The sequence below is a fragment of the Limanda limanda genome, chromosome 9 (assembly GCF_963576545.1).
Source record: "Limanda limanda chromosome 9, fLimLim1.1, whole genome shotgun sequence".
Taxonomy (NCBI): domain Eukaryota; kingdom Metazoa; phylum Chordata; class Actinopteri; order Pleuronectiformes; family Pleuronectidae; genus Limanda; species Limanda limanda.
In genome coordinates, this window is record NC_083644.1 from 29614780 (window position 1) to 29631011 (window position 16232).

Below are 16232 nucleotides of genomic sequence, written 5' to 3' on the forward strand. Positions count from 1 at the left end.
GGAGATATGCCTTTTTTGGAAGAAATGGTTAAATTCTTGAATTTTTCATCACACATCATCCCAAATGTCACTAAACAGCTGAAAACGGGGGAGATAAGCCTTTTTTGGAAGCAATGGTTAACATTCTGACTTTTTCATCACATGTCAGCCCAAGTGTCAGAAAAGCGCAGGAAACAGGGAGATAAGCCTTTTTTGGAAGACATGGTTAAATTCTTGAATTTTTCATCACACATCATCCCAAATGTCACTAAACAGCTGGAAACGGGGAGATAAGCCTTTTTTGGAAGCAATGGTTAACATTTTGACTTTTTCATCACATATCAGCCCAAGTGTCAGAAAAGCGCTGGAAACAGGGACATAAGCCTTTTTTGGAAGCAATGGTTAACATTTTGACTTTTTCATCACATATCAGCTCCAGTGTCAGAAAAGCGCTGGAAACAGGGAGATATGCCTTTTTTTGGAAGAAATGGTTAAATTCTTGAATTTTTCATCACACATCATCCCAAATGTCACTAAACAGCTGGAAACGGGGAGATAAGCCTTTTTTGGAAGCAATGGTAAACATTTTGACTTTTTCATCACATATCAGCTCCAGTGTCAGAAAAGCGCTGGAAACAGGGAGATGTGCCTTTTTTGGAAGAAATGGTTAAATTCTTGAATTTTTCATCACACATCATCCCAAATGTCACTAAACAGCTGGAAACGGGGAGATAAGCCTTTTTTGGAAGCAATGGTTAACATTGTGACTTTTTCATCACATATCAGCCCAAGTGTCAGAAAAGCGCAGGAAACAGGGACATAAGCCTTTTTTGGAAGAAATGGTTAACATTTTGACTTTTTCATCACATATCAGCTCCAGTGTCAGAAAAGCGCTGGAAACAGGGAGATATGCCTTTTTTTGGAAGAAATGGTTAAATTCTTGAATTTTTCATCACACATCATCCCAAATGTCACTAAACAGCTGGAAACGGGGAGATAAGCCTTTTTTGGAAGCATTGATTAAGATTTCTGACTTTTTCATCACATGTCAGCCCAAGTGTCAGAAAAGCGCAGGAAACAGGGAGATAAGCCTTTTTTTGGAAGAAATGGTTAAATTCTTGAATTTTTCATCACACATCATCCCAAATGTCACTAAACAGCTGGAAACGGGGAGATAAGCCTTTTTTGGAAGCAATGGTTAACATTTTTGACTTTTTCATCACATATCAGCTCCAGTGTCAGAAAAGTGCTGGAAACAGGGAGATATGCCTTTTTTGGAAGAAATGGTTAAATTCTTGAATTTTTCATCACACATCATCCCAAATGTCACTAAACAGCTGGAAACGGGGAGATAAGCCTTTTTTGGAAGCAATGGTTAACATACTGACTTTTTCATCACATGTCAGCCCAAGTGTCAGAAAAGCGCAGGAAACAGGGAGATAAGCCTTTTTTGGAAGCAATGGTTAATATTTTGACTTTTTCATCACATATCAGCTCCAGTGTCAGAAAAGCGCTGGAAACAGGGAGATATGCCTTTTTTGGAAGCAATGGTTAACATTTTGACTTTTTCATCACATATCAGCCCAAGTGTCAGAAAAGCGCAGGAAACAGGGACATAAGCCTTTTTTGGAAGAAATGGTTAACATTTTGACTTTTTCATCACATATCAGCTCCAGTGTCAGAAAAGCGCTGGAAACAGGGAGATATGCCTTTTTTTGGAAGAAATGGTTAAATTCTTGAATTTTTCATCACACATCATCCCAAATGTCACTAAACAGCTGGAAACAGGGACATAAGCCTTTTTTGGAAGCAATGGTTAATATTTTGACTTTTTCATCACATATCAGCTCCAGTGTCAGAAAAGCGCTGGAAACAGGGAGATATGCCTTTTTTGGAAGAAATGGTTAAATTCTTGAATTTTTCATCACACATCATCCCAAATGTCACTTAACAGCTGGAAAAGGGGAGATAAGCCTTTTTTGGAAGCAATGGTTAACATTTTGACTTTTTCATCACATATCAGCCCAAGTGTCAGAAAAGCGCTGGAAACAGGGACATAAGCCTTTTTTGGAAGAAATGGTTAACATTTTGACTTTTTCATCACATATCAGCTCCAGTGTCAGAAAAGCGCTGGAAACAGGGAGATATGCCTTTTTTTGGAAGAAATGGTTAACTTCTTGAATTTTTCATCACACATCATCCCAAATGTCACTAAACAGCTGGAAACGGGGAGATAAGCCTTTTTTGGAAGCAATGGTTAACATTTTGACTTTTTCATCACATATCAGCTCCAGTGTCAGAAAAGCGCTGGAAACAGGGAGATATGCCTTTTTTGGAAGAAATGGTTAAATTCTTGAATTTTTCATCACACATCATCCCAAATGTCACTAAACAGCTGGAAACGGGGAGTTAAGCCTTTTTTGGAAGCAATGGTTAACATTTTGACTTTTTCATCACATATCAGCCCAAGTGTCAGAAAAGCGCTGGAAACAGGGACATAAGCCTTTTTTGGAAGAAATGGTTAACAGTTTGACTTTTTCATCACATATCAGCTCCAGTGTCAGAAAAGCGCTGGAAACAGGGAGATATGCCTTTTTTGGAAGAAATGGTTAACTTCTTGAATTTTTCATCACACATCATCCCAAATGTCACTAAACAGCTGGAAACGGGGAGATAAGCCTTTTTTGGAAGCAATGGTTAACATTTTGACTTTTTCATCACATATCAGCTCCAGTGTCAGAAAAGCGCTGGAAACAGGGAGATATGCCTTTTTTGGAAGAAATGGTTAAATTCTTGAATTTTTCATCACACATCATCCCAAATGTCACTAAACAGCTGGAAACGGGGAGATAAGCCTTTTTTGGAAGCAATGGTTAACATTTTGACTTTTTCATCACATATCAGCCCAAGTGTCAGAAAAGCGCTGGAAACAGGGACATAAGCCTTTTTTGGAAGAAATGGTTAACAGTTTGACTTTTTCATCACATATCAGCTCCAGTGTCAGAAAAGCGCTGGAAACAGGGAGATATGCCTTTTTTTGGAAGAAATGGTTAAATTCTTGAATTTTTCATCACACATCATCCCAAATGTCACTAAACAGCTGGAAACGGGGAGATAAGCCTTTTTTGGAAGCAATGGTTAACTTTTTGAGTTTTTCATCACATATCAGCCCAAGTGTCAGAAAAGCGCTGGAAACAGGGACATAAGCCTTTTTTGGAAGCAATGGTTAACATTTTGACTTTTTCATCACATATCAGCTCCAGTGTCAGAAAAGCGCTGGAAACAGGGAGATATGCCTTTTTTTGGAAGAAAAGGTTAAATTCTTGAATTTTTCATCACACATCATCCCAAATGTCACTAAACAGCTGGAAACGGGGAGATAAGCCTTTTTTGGAAGCATTGATTAAGATGTCTGACTTTTTCATCACATATCAGCTCCAGTGTCAGAAAAGCGCTGGAAACAGGGAGATCTGCCTTTTTTTGGAAGAAAAGGTTAAATTCTTGAATTTTTCATCACACATCATCCCAAATGTCACTAAACAGCTGGAAACGGGGAGATAAGCCTTTTTTGGAATTATTGATTAAGATTTCTGACTTTTTCATCACATGTCAGCCCAAGTGTCAGAAAAGCGCTGGAAACAGGGAGATAAGCCTTTTTTGGAAGAAATGGTTAAATTCTTGAATTTTTCATCACACATCATCCCAAATGTCACTAAACAGCTGGAAACGGGGAGATAAGCCTTTTTTGGAAGCATTGATTAAGATTTCTGACTTTTTCATCACATGTCAGCCCAAGTGTCAGAAAAGCGCTGGAAACAGGGAGATAAGCCTTTTTTGGAAGAAATGGTTAAATTCTTGAATTTTTCATCACACATCATCCCAAATGTCACTAAACAGCTGGAAACGGGGAGATAAGCCTTTTTTGGAAGCAAAGGTTAACATTTTGACTTTTTCATCACATATCAGCTCCAGTGTCAGAAAAGCGCTGGAAACAGGGAGATAAGCCTTTTTTGGAAGAAATGGTTAAATTCTTGAATTTTTCATCACACATCATCCCAAATGTCACTAAACAGCTGGAAACGGGGAGATAAGCCTTTTTTGGAAGCATTGATTAAGATTTCTGACTTTTTCATCACATATCAGCTCCAGTGTCAGAAAAGCGCTGGAAACAGGGAGATCTGCCTTTTTTTGGAAGAAAAGGTTAAATTCTTGAATTTTTCATCACACATCATCCCAAATGTCACTAAACAGCTGGAAACGGGGAGATAAGCCTTTTTTGGAATTATTGATTAAGATTTCTGACTTTTTCATCACATATCAGCCCAAGTGTCAGAAAAGCGCTGGAAACAGGGAGATCTCCCTTTTTTTGGAAGAAAAGGTTAAATTCTTGAATTTTTCATCACACATCATCCCAAATGTCACTAAACAGCTGGAAACGGGGAGATAAGCCTTTTTTGGAAGCATTGATTAAGATTTCTGACTTTTTCATCACATATCAGCTCCAGTGTCAGAAAAGCGCTGGAAACAGGGAGATCTGCCTTTTTTTGGAAGAAAAGGTTAAATTCTTGAATTTTTCATCACACATCATCCCAAATGTCACTAAACAGCTGGAAACGGGGAGATAAGCCTTTTTTGGAATTATTGATTAAGATTTCTGACTTTTTCATCACATATCAGCCCAAGTGTCAGAAAAGCGCTAGAAACAGGGAGATCTCCCTTTTTTTGGAAGAAAAGGTTAAATTCTTGAATTTTTCATCACACATCATCCCAAATGTCACTAAACAGCTGGAAACGGGGAGATAAGACTTTTTTGGAAGCATTGATTAAGATTTCTGACTTTTTCATCACATGTCAGCCCAAGTGTCAGAAAAGCGCTGGAAACAGGGAGATAAGCCTTTTTTGGAAGAAATGGTTAAATTCTTGAATTTTTCATCACACATCATCCCAAATGTCACTAAACAGCTGGAAACGGGGAGATAAGCCTTTTTTGGAAGCATTGATTAAGATTTCTGACTTTTTCATCACATGTCAGCCCAAGTGTCAGAAAAGCGCTGGAAACAGGGAGATAAGCCTTTTTTGGAAGAAATGGTTAAATTCTTGAATTTTTCATCACACATCATCCCAAATGTCACTAAACAGCTGGAAACGGGGAGATAAGCCTTTTTTGGAAGCAAAGGTTAACATTTTGACTTTTTCATCACATATCAGCTCCAGTGTCAGAAAAGCGCTGGAAACAGGGAGATCTGCCTTTTTTTGGAAGAAAAGGTTAAATTCTTGAATTTTTCATCACACATCATCCCAAATGTCACTAAACAGCTGGAAACGGGGAGATAAGCCTTTTTTGGAAGCATTGATTAAGATTTCTGACTTTTTCATCACATGTCAGCCCAAGTGTCAGAAAAGCGCTGGAAACAGGGAGATAAGCCTTTTTTGGAAGAAATGGTTAAATTCTTGAATTTTTCATCACACATCATCCCAAATGTCACTAAACAGCTGGAAACGGGGAGATAAGCCTTTTTTGGAAGCATTGATTAAGATTTCTGACTTTTTCATCACATGTCAGCCCAAGTGTCAGAAAAGCGCTGGAAACAGGGAGATAAGCCTTTTTTGGAAGAAATGGTTAAATTCTTGAATTTTTCATCACACATCATCCCAAATGTCACTAAACAGCTGGAAACGGGGAGATAAGCCTTTTTTGGAAGCATTGATTAAGATTTCTGACTTTTTCATCACATATCAGCCCAAGTGTCAGAACAGCGCTGGAAACAGGGAGATCTGCCTTTTTTTGGAAGAAAAGGTTAAATTCTTGAATTTTTCATCACACATCATCCCAAATGTCACTAAACAGCTGGAAACGGGGAGATAAGCCTTTTTTGGAAGCATTGATTAAGATTTCTGACTTTTTCATCACATGTCAGCCCAAGTGTCAGAAAAGCGCTGGAAACAGGGAGATAAGCCTTTTTTGGAAGAAATGGTTAAATTCTTGAATTTTTCATCACACATCATCCCAAATGTCACTAAACAGCTGGAAACGGGGAGATAAGCCTTTTTTGGAAGCAATGGTTAACATTTTGACTTTTTCATCACATATCAGTTCCAGTGTCAGAAAAGCGCTGGAAACAGGGAGATCTGCCTTTTTTTGGAAGAAAAGGTTAAATTCTTGAATTTTTCATCACACATCATCCCAAATGTCACTAAACAGCTGGAAACGGGGAGATAAGCCTTTTTTGGAAGCATTGATTAAGATTTCTGACTTTTTCATCACATGTCAGCCCAAGTGTCAGAAAAGCGCTGGAAACAGGGAGATAAGCCTTTTTTGGAAGAAATGGTTAAATTCTTGAATTTTTCATCACACATCATCCCAAATGTCACTAAACAGCTGGAAACGGGGAGATAAGCCTTTTTTGGAAGCATTGATTAAGATTTCTGACTTTTTCATCACATATCAGCCCAAGTGTCAGAAAAGCGCTGGAAACAGGGAGATCTGCCTTTTTTTGGAAGAAAAGGTTAAATTCTTGAATTTTTCATCACACATCATCCCAAATGTCACTAAACAGCTGGAAATGGGGAGATAAGCCTTTTTTGGAAGCAATGGTTAACATTTTGACTTTTTCATCACATATCAGCTCCAGTGTCAGAAAAGCGCTGGAAACAGGGAGATCTGCCTTTTTTGGAAGAAAAGGTTAAATTCTTGAATTTTTCATCACACATCATCCCAAATGTCACTAAACAGCTGGAAACGGGGGAGATAAGCCTTTTTGGAAGCATTGATTAAGATTTCTGACTTTTTCATCACATGTCAGCCCAAGTGTCAGAAAAGCGCTGGAAACAGGGAGATAAGCCTTTTTTGGGAAGAAATGGTTAAATTCTTGAATTTTTCATCACACATCATCCCAAATGTCACTAAACAGCTGGAAACGGGGAGATAAGCCTTTTTTGGAAGCAATGGTTAACATTTTGACTTTTTCATCACATATCAGTTCCAGTGTCAGAAAAGCGCTGGAAACAGGGAGATCTGCCTTTTTTTGGAAGAAAAGGTTAAATTCTTGAATTTTTCATCACACATCATCCCAAATGTCACTAAACAGCTGGAAACGGGGAGATAAGCCTTTTTTGGAAGCATTGATTAAGATTTCTGACTTTTTCATCACATGTCAGCCCAAGTGTCAGAAAAGCGCTGGAAACAGGGAGATAAGCCTTTTTTGGAAGAAATGGTTAAATTCTTGAATTTTTCATCACACATCATCCCAAATGTCACTAAACAGCTGGAAACGGGGAGATAAGCCTTTTTTGGAAGCATTGATTAAGATTTCTGACTTTTTCATCACATGTCAGCCCAAGTGTCAGAAAAGCGCTGGAAACAGGGAGATAAGCCTTTTTTGGAAGAAATGGTTAAATTCTTGAATTTTTCATCACACATCATCCCAAATGTCACTAAACAGCTGGAAACGGGGAGATAAGCCTTTTTTGGAAGCAAAGGTTAACATTTTGACTTTTTCATCACATATCAGCTCCAGTGTCAGAAAAGCGCTGGAAACAGGGAGATCTGCCTTTTTTTGGAAGAAAAGGTTAAATTCTTGAATTTTTCATCACACATCATCCCAAATGTCACTAAACAGCTGGAAACGGGGAGATAAGCCTTTTTTGGAAGCATTGATTAAGATTTCTGACTTTTTCATCACATGTCAGCCCAAGTGTCAGAAAAGCGCTGGAAACAGGGAGATAAGCCTTTTTTGGAAGAAATGGTTAAATTCTTGAATTTTTCATCACACATCATCCCAAATGTCACTAAACAGCTGGAAACGGGGAGATAAGCCTTTTTTGGAAGCATTGATTAAGATTTCTGACTTTTTCATCACATGTCAGCCCAAGTGTCAGAAAAGCGCTGGAAACAGGGAGATAAGCCTTTTTTGGAAGAAATGGTTAAATTCTTGAATTTTTCATCACACATCATCCCAAATGTCACTAAACAGCTGGAAACGGGGAGATAAGCCTTTTTTGGAAGCATTGATTAAGATTTCTGACTTTTTCATCACATATCAGCCCAAGTGTCAGAAAAGCGCTGGAAACAGGGAGATCTGCCTTTTTTTGGAAGAAATGGTTAAATTCTTGAATTTTTCATCACACATCATCCCAAATGTCACTAAACAGCTGGAAACGGGGAGATAAGCCTTTTTTGGAAGCATTGATTAAGATTTCTGACTTTTTCATCACATGTCAGCCCAAGTGTCAGAAAAGCGCTGGAAACAGGGAGATAAGCCTTTTTTGGAAGAAATGGTTAAATTCTTGAATTTTTCATCACACATCATCCCAAATGTCACTAAACAGCTGGAAACGGGGAGATAAGCCTTTTTTGGAAGCATTGATTAAGATTTCTGACTTTTTCATCATATATCAGCCCAAGTGTCAGAAAAGCGCTGGAAACAGGGAGATCTGCCTTTTTTTGGAAGAAAAGGTTAAATTCTTGAATTTTTCATCACACATCATCCCAAATGTCACTAAACAGCTGGAAATGGGGAGATAAGCCTTTTTTGGAAGCAATGGTTAACATTTTGACTTTTTCATCACATATCAGCTCCAGTGTCAGAAAAGCGCTGGAAACAGGGAGATCTGCCTTTTTTGGAAGAAAAGGTTAAATTCTTGAATTTTTCATCACACATCATCCCAAATGTCACTAAACAGCTGGAAACGGGGAGATATGCCTTTTTTGGAAGCATTGATTAAGATTTCTGACTTTTTCATCACATGTCAGCCCAAGTGTCAGAAAAGCGCTGGAAACAGGGAGATAAGCCTTTTTTGGAAGAAATGGTTAAATTCTTGAATTTTTCATCACACATCATCCCAAATGTCACTAAACAGCTGGAAACGGGGAGATAAGCCTTTTTTGGAAGCAATGGTTAACATTTTGACTTTTTCATCACATATCAGTTCCAGTGTCAGAAAAGCGCTGGAAACAGGGAGATCTGCCTTTTTTTGGAAGAAAAGGTTAAATTCTTGAATTTTTCATCACACATCATCCCAAATGTCACTAAACAGCTGGAAACGGGGAGATAAGCCTTTTTTGGAAGCATTGATTAAGATTTCTGACTTTTTCATCACATGTCAGCCCAAGTGTCAGAAAAGCGCTGGAAACAGGGAGATAAGCCTTTTTTGGAAGAAATGGTTAAATTCTTGAATTTTTCATCACACATCATCCCAAATGTCACTAAACAGCTGGAAACGGGGAGATAAGCCTTTTTTGGAAGCAATGGTTAACATTTTGACTTTTTCATCACATATCAGTTCCAGTGTCAGAAAAGCGCTGGAAACAGGGAGATCTGCCTTTTTTTGGAAGAAAAGGTTAAATTCTTGAATTTTTCATCACACATCATCCCAAATGTCACTAAACAGCTGGAAACGGGGAGATAAGCCTTTTTTGGAAGCATTGATTAAGATTTCTGACTTTTTCATCACATGTCAGCCCAAGTGTCAGAAAAGCGCTGGAAACAGGGAGATAAGCCTTTTTTGGAAGAAATGGTTAAATTCTTGAATTTTTCATCACACATCATCCCAAATGTCACTAAACAGCTGGAAACGGGGAGATAAGCCTTTTTTGGAAGCATTGATTAAGATTTCTGACTTTTTCATCACATGTCAGCCAAGTGTCAGAAAAGCGCTGGAAACAGGGAGATAAGCCTTTTTTGGAAGAAATGGTTAAATTCTTGAATTTTTCATCACACATCATCCCAAATGTCACTAAACAGCTGGAAACGGGGAGATAAGCCTTTTTTGGAAGCATTGATTAAGATTTCTGACTTTTTCATCACATGTCAGCCCAAGTGTCAGAAAAGCGCTGGAAACAGGGAGATAAGCCTTTTTTGGAAGAAATGGTTAAATTCTTGAATTTTTCATCACACATCATCCCAAATGTCACTAAACAGCTGGAAACGGGGAGATAAGCCTTTTTTGGAAGCATTGATTAAGATCTGACTTTTTCATCACATGTCAGCCCAAGTGTCAGAAAAGCGCTGGAAACAGGGAGATAAGCCTTTTTTGGAAGAAATGGTTAAATTCTTGAATTTTTCATCACACATCATCCCAAATGTCACTAAACAGCTGGAAACGGGGAGATAAGCCTTTTTTGGAAGCAAAGGTTAACATTTTGACTTTTTCATCACATATCAGCTCCAGTGTCAGAAAAGCGCTGGAAACAGGGAGATCTGCCTTTTTTTGGGAAGAAAAGGTTAAATTCTTGAATTTTTCATCACACATCATCCCAAATGTCACTAAACAGCTGGAAACGGGAGATAAGCCTTTTTTGGAAGCATTGATTAAGATTTCTGACTTTTTCATCACATGTCAGCCCAAGTGTCAGAAAAGCGCTGGAAACAGGGAGATAAGCCTTTTTTGGAAGAAATGGTTAAATTCTTGAATTTTTCATCACACATCATCCCAAATGTCACTAAACAGCTGGAAACGGGGAGATAAGCCTTTTTTGGAAGCATTGATTAAGATTTCTGACTTTTTCATCACATGTCAGCCCAAGTGTCAGAAAAGCGCTGGAAACAGGGAGATAAGCCTTTTTTGGAAGAAATGGTTAAATTCTTGAATTTTTCATCACACATCATCCCAAATGTCACTAAACAGCTGGAAACGGGGAGATAAGCCTTTTTTGGAAGCATTGATTAAGATTTCTGACTTTTTCATCACATATCAGCCAAAGTGTCAGAAAAGCGCTGGAAACAGGGAGATCTGCCTTTTTTTGGAAGAAAAGGTTAAATTCTTGAATTTTTCATCACACATCATCCCAAATGTCACTAAACAGCTGGAAACGGGGAGATAAGCCTTTTTTGGAAGCATTGATTAAGATTTCTGACTTTTTCATCACATGTCAGCCCAAGTGTCAGAAAAGCGCTGGAAACAGGGAGATAAGCCTTTTTGGAAGAAATGGTTAAATTCTTGAATTTTTCATCACACATCATCCCAAATGTCACTAAACAGCTGGAAACGGGGAGATAAGCCTTTTTTGGAAGCATTGATTAAGATTTCTGACTTTTTCATCACATATCAGCCCAAGTGTCAGAAAAGCGCTGGAAACAGGGAGATCTGCCTTTTTTGGAAGAAAAGGTTAAATTCTTGAATTTTTCATCACACATCATCCCAAATGTCACTAAACAGCTGGAAATGGGGAGATAAGCCTTTTTTGGAAGCAATGGTTAACATTTTGACTTTTTCATCACAAATCAGCTCCAGTGTCAGAAAAGCGCTGGAAACAGGGAGATCTGCCTTTTTTGGAAGAAAAGGTTAAATTCTTGAATTTTTCATCACACATCATCCCAAATGTCACTAAACAGCTGGAAACGGGGAGATAAGCCTTTTTTGGAAGCATTGATTAAGATTTCTGACTTTTTCATCACATGTCAGCCCAAGTGTCAGAAAAGCGCTGGAAACAGGGAGATAAGCCTTTTTTGGAAGAAAAGGTTAAATTCTTGAATTTTTCATCACACATCATCCCAAATGTCACTAAACAGCTGGAAACGGGGAGATAAGCCTTTTTTGGAAGCAATGGTTAACATTTTGACTTTTTCATCACATATCAGTTCCAGTGTCAGAAAAGCGCTGGAAACAGGGAGATCTGCCTTTTTTTGGAAGAAAAGGTTAAATTCTTGAATTTTCATCACACATCATCCCAAATGTCACTAAACAGCTGGAAACGGGGAGATAAGCCTTTTTTGGAAGCATTGATTAAGATTTCTGACTTTTTCATCACATGTCAGCCCAAGTGTCAGAAAAGCGCTGGAAACAGGGAGATAAGCCTTTTTTGGAAGAAATGGTTAAATTCTTGAATTTTTCATCACACATCATCCAAATGTCACTAAACAGCTGGAAACGGGGAGATAAGCCTTTTTTGGAAGCAATGGTTAACATTTTGACTTTTTCATCACATATCAGTTCCAGTGTCAGAAAAGCGCTGGAAACAGGGAGATCTGCCTTTTTTTGGAAGAAAAGGTTAAATTCTTGAATTTTTCATCACACATCATCCCAAATGTCACTAAACAGCTGGAAACGGGGAGATAAGCCTTTTTTGGAAGCATTGATTAAGATTTCTGACTTTTTCATCACATGTCAGCCCAAGTGTCAGAAAAGCGCTGGAAACAGGGAGATAAGCCTTTTTTGGAAGAAATGGTTAAATTCTTGAATTTTTCATCACACATCATCCCAAATGTCACTAAACAGCTGGAAACGGGGAGATAAGCCTTTTTTGGAAGCATTGATTAGATTTCTGACTTTTTCATCACATATCAGCCCAAGTGTCAGAAAAGCGCTGGAAACAGGGAGATCTGCCTTTTTTTGGAAGAAAAGGTTAAATTCTTGAATTTTTCATCACACATCATCCCAAATGTCACTAAACAGCTGGAAATGGGGAGATAAGCCTTTTTTGGAAGCAATGGTTAACATTTTGACTTTTTCATCACATATCAGCTCCAGTGTCAGAAAAGCGCTGGAAACAGGGAGATCTGCCTTTTTTGGAAGAAAAGGTTAAATTCTTGAATTTTCATCACACATCATCCCAAATGTCACTAAACAGCTGGAAACGGGGAGATAAGCCTTTTTTGGAAGCATTGATTAAGATTTCTGACTTTTTCATCACTTGTCAGCCCAAGTGTCAGAAAAGCGCTGGAAACAGGGAGATAAGCCTTTTTTGGAAGAAATGATTAAATTCTTGATTTTTTCATCACACATCATCCCAAATGTCACTAAACAGCTGGAAACGGGGAGATAAGCCTTTTTTGGAAGCAATGGTTAACATTTTGACTTTTTCATCACATATCAGTTCCAGTGTCAGAAAGCGCTGGAAACAGGGAGATCTGCCTTTTTTTGGAAGAAAAGGTTAAATTCTTGAATTTTTCATCACACATCATCCCAAATGTCACTAAACAGCTGGAAACGGGGAGATAAGCCTTTTTTGGAAGCATTGATTAAGATTTCTGACTTTTTCATCACATGTCAGCCCAAGTGTCAGAAAAGCGCTGGAAACAGGGAGATAAGCCTTTTTTGGAAGAAATGGTTAAATTCTTGAATTTTTCATCACACATCATCCCAAATGTCACTAACAGCTGGAAACGGGGAGATAAGCCTTTTTTGAAGCAATGGTTAACATTTTGACTTTTTCATCACATATCAGTTCCAGTGTCAAAAAAGCGCTGGAAACAGGGAGATCTGCCTTTTTTTGGAAGAAAAGGTTAAATTCTTGAATTTTTCATCACACATCATCCCAAATGTCACTAAACAGCTGGAAACGGGGAGATAAGCCTTTTTTGGAAGCATTGATTAAGATTTCTGACTTTTTCATCACATGTCAGCCCAAGTGTCAGAAAAGCGCTGGAAACAGGGAGATAAGCCTTTTTTTGGAAGAAATGGTTAAATTCTTGAATTTTTCATCACACATCATCCCAAATGTCACTAAACAGCTGGAAACGGGAGATAAGCCTTTTTTGGAAGCAATGGTTAACATTTTGACTTTTTCATCACATATCAGTTCCAGTGTCAGAAAAGCGCTGGAAACAGGGAGATCTGCCTTTTTTGGAAGAAAAGGTTAAATTCTTGAATTTTTCATCACACATCATCCCAAATGTCACTAAACAGCTGGAAACGGGGAGATAAGCCTTTTTTGGAAACATTGATTAAGATTTCTGACTTTTTCATCACATGTCAGCCCAAGTGTCAGAAAAGCGCTGGAAACAGGGAGATAAGCCTTTTTTGGAAGAAATGGTTAAATTCTTGAATTTTTCATCACACATCATCCCAAATGTCACTTAACAGCTGGAAACGGGGAGATAAGCCTTTTTTGGGAAGCATTGATTAAGATTTCTGACTTTTTCATCACATATCAGCCCAAGTGTCAGAAAAGCGCTGGAAACAGGGAGATCTGCCTTTTTTTGGAAGAAAGGTTAAATTCTTGAATTTTTCATCACACATCATCCCAAATGTCACTAAACAGCTGGAAATGGGGAGATAAGCCTTTTTTGGAAGCAATGGTTAACATTTTGACTTTTTCATCACATATCAGCTCCAGTGTCAGAAAAGCGCTGGAAACAGGGAGATCTGCCTTTTTTTGGAAGAAAAGGTTAAATTCTTGAATTTTTCATCACACATCATCCCAAATGTCACTAAACAGCTGGAAACGGGGAGATAAGCCTTTTTTGGAAGCATTGATTAAGATTTCTGACTTTTTCATCACATGTCAGCCCAAGTGTCAGAAAAGCGCTGGAAACAGGGAGATAAGCCTTTTTTGGAAGAAATGATTAAATTCTTGAATTTTTCATCACACATCATCCCAAATGTCACTAAACAGCTGGAAACGGGGAGATAAGCCTTTTTTGGAAGCAATGGTTAACATTTTGACTTTTTCATCACATATCAGTTCCAGTGTCAGAAAAGCGCTGGAACAGGGAGATCTGCCTTTTTTTGGAAGAAAAGGTTAAATTCTTGAATTTTTCATCACACATCATCCCAAATGTCACTAAACAGCTGGAAACGGGGAGATAAGCCTTTTTTGGAAGCATCGATTAAGATTTCTGACTTTTTCATCACATGTCAGCCCAAGTGTCAGAAAGCGCTGGAAACAGGGAGATAAGCCTTTTTTGGAAGAAATGGTTAAATTCTTTAATTTTTCATCACACATCATCCCAAATGTCACTAAACAGCTGGAAACGGGGAGATAAGCCTTTTTGGAAGCATTGATTAAGATTTCTGACTTTTTCATCACATTTCAGCCCAAGTGTCAGAAAAGCGCTGGAAACAGGGAGATAAGCCTTTTTTGGAAGAAATGGTTAAATTCTTGAATTTTTCATCACACATCATCCCAAATGTCACTAAACAGCTGGAAACGGGGAGATAAGCCTTTTTTGGAAGCATTGATTAAGATTTCTGACTTTTTCATCACATGTCAGCCCAAGTGTCAGAAAAGCGCTGGAAACAGGGAGATAAGCCTTTTTTTGGAAGAAATGGTTAAATTCTTGAATTTTTCATCACACATCATCCCAAATGTCACTAAACAGCTGGAAACGGGGAGATAAGCCTTTTTTGGAATTATTGATTAAGATTTCTGACTTTTTCATCACATATCAGCCCAAGTGTCAGAAAAGCGCTGGAAACAGGGAGATCTCCCTTTTTTTGGAAGAAATGGTTAAATTCTTGAATTTTTCATCACACATCATCCCAAATGTCACTAAACAGCTGGAAACGGGGAGATAAGCCTTTTTTGGAAGCATTGATTAAGATTTCTGATTTTTTAATCACATGTCAGCCCAAGTGTCAGAAAAGCGCTGGAAACAGGGAGATAAGCCTTTTTTGGAAGAAATGGTTAAATTCTTGAATTTTTCATCACACATCATCCCAAATGTCACTAAACAGCTGGAAACGGGGAGATAAGCCTTTTTTGGAAGCAATGGTTAACATTTTGACTTTTTCATCACATATCAGCTCCAGTGTCAGAAAAGCGCTGGAAACAGGGAGATCTGCCTTTTTTTGGAAGAAAAGGTTAAATTCTTGAATTTTTCATCACACATCATCCCAAATGTCACTAAACAGTTGGAAACGGGGAGATAAGCCTTTTTTGGAATTATTGATTAAGATTTCTGACTTTTTCATCACATATCAGCCCAAGTGTCAGAAAAGCGCTGGAAACAGGGAGATCTCCCTTTTTTTGGAAGAAAAGGTTAAATTCTTGAATTTTTCATCACACATCATCCCAAATGTCACTAAACAGCTGGAAACGGGGAGATAAGCCTTTTTTGGAAGCATTGATTAAGATTTCTGACTTTTTCATCACATGTCAGCCCAAGTGTCAGAAAGCGCTGGAAACAGGGAGATAAGCCTTTTTTGGAAGAAATGGTTAAATTCTTGAATTTTTCATCACACATCATCCCAAAATGTCACTAACAGCTGGAAACGGGGAGATAAGCCTTTTTTGGAAGCATTGATTAAGATTTCTGACTTTTTCATCACATGTCAGCCCAAGTGTCAGAAAAGCGCTGGAAACAGGGAGATAAGCCTTTTTTGGAAGAAATGGTTAAATTCTTGAATTTTTCATCACACATCATCCCAAATGTCACTAAACAGCTGGAAACGGGGAGATAAGCCTTTTTTGGAAGCATTGATTAAGATTTCTGACTTTTTCATCACATATCAGCCCAAGTGTCAGAAAAGCGCTGGAAACAGGGAGATCTGCCTTTTTTTGGAAGAAAAGGTTAAATTCTTGAATTTTTCAT